The sequence below is a fragment of the Cynara cardunculus genome, unplaced genomic scaffold, assembly GCF_001531365.2.
Source record: "Cynara cardunculus var. scolymus isolate 2C unplaced genomic scaffold, CcrdV1 Un_Scaffold_8398, whole genome shotgun sequence".
Classification (NCBI taxonomy): Eukaryota; Viridiplantae; Streptophyta; class Magnoliopsida; order Asterales; family Asteraceae; genus Cynara; species Cynara cardunculus.
This window is the reverse complement of record NW_020204178.1, coordinates 12,097-13,931: the sequence shown is the minus strand read 5'-3', so window position 1 is coordinate 13,931 and position 1,835 is coordinate 12,097.

Below are 1,835 nucleotides of genomic sequence, written 5' to 3'. Positions count from 1 at the left end.
GTTGCTCTCTCTGCAAATGATAAAACATCAGAAGCAGTTAGCATTGAGCAAAAGAATTACAAAGTATCCACTATGATAAATGTATATGCACATAAATAAGCACTTTGTAACAAACACTTATCCACTAAATAGGATTCATGACATTTATTTGAGTTGAAAACTCAGTGCCCCTGTGATGTGGGTCTATTACACTAAGGGGCCGTTTACCAAACACTTATCCGGTAARTGCWTAYCRGTAAAATTTTACACTATTATTTACTTAYCGGGTAATATTTTGGTCCACCAAAACGACATTGTATCCAACAATTTACCCGGCAAGCTCTTACTGTGACGTAGTGTGATTTGGTAATCGCTTACCCGGGTAAGCGTTTGGTAAACGGCCCCTAACATCCATCTGTTCTGTCAGTTACTTTCTCCAAGCATTCTGGCTACCCATTACATGCACTGAAGGACGTGATTGTCGGACTTTTATAATTGCAAGACATAAAATGCCTCTCTAATTTGGAATGAGGTTGTTTAAGCACCTACAGTAAACCGGTAGAGACGAACATCAACCAAAATAACTCTAGAAACAGCAATAAATCTTAATCAAATAGAGCAACCAAAACAGAATCATGTATGCATATTCAGTCACATAAAGATCAAAATCAAGTAAGCAATTAAACCAATAGGTGGAGTTTTGCTCCCCCATGTAAGCAAAAGTTATGTTAAGGTCGCAAACATAGTAATGCGGATTGGTTTCTATTTTGTCATAACAATGCAAGATATACATAAAAGGAATCGGCACCCTAGGAACCCTCTAATAGAGCATGCCTTCAAATACAATGGACCAAAGAAGTCAATATGAAAGATGCCCTAACCCCCAAAAATAATCACCAAAGATACACTAACCCCCAAAAATAATCAAACCCCAAAAGTCTGCAAAAGCTTACAAGAAGAAAGAAGACGAGATGGACAGAACCCTAAACAGAATTACCTGGAAGGTTGAAGAAGACGACGATGGAGGCAGAATTGAAGGTTGAAGAAAACGACATTGGAGGCAGGATTGAAGGTTGAAGAAGATGACGATGGAGCGATGGATTGAAGGGTGAGAGCGAAAGCGATGGGGAACGATTTTGCCTGAAATCGTTTAGGGTTTATGAAATTGAATTGGGTCAGGGCGATGAAATCGTTCCTGTTGGTGATGAAATCCGATTTCGGGAATTGGGTTTCTGTTGGAGATGAGATCGTTTGGCCATGAAATAGGATAGGGTTTTTGATTTGAACGGGTTTAGGGATTGCTTTAATAGGTTGTACCATTAGCAATAAATGTTGTTTTTAAGAGTTTAAGAGATTAAGAGTTTAAGAGTTTTAGCCAAATGCATTATAAGATAGTATAGATATAATATAAATAAATAAATAAAACAGAAAATAAAATAAATAACATATATTAAGAATTTATACTATAAAAATATACATTTATTATTATATTAATTAAAATATAATATAAAAAAAATGAATAAGATATATTAATTAAAATTTTCTTTAAATAATAATAAAACAAAAAATAAAAATAATAAAAACACAAAAAAAACAATCATAATTAAACCTATGAATAAGGGTGCCATAAGTAAAAAATAGGGGTGTCATTAACCTCTGGGGAGGCTAATGGCACCCCTATCTCCCTATGTAATCATTCTTTTTTTGTTTCATTTTTGTGTTTTTGTCTTTTTCTTGTCTTTTCTTTTTATACTAATTTCATTTTACTTAGTTTATTTAATTATAAATATATTATTATTATTATAAATATATTTATTACCTTGTAAATTTTTTATTATTACTAAAAAATATTATTT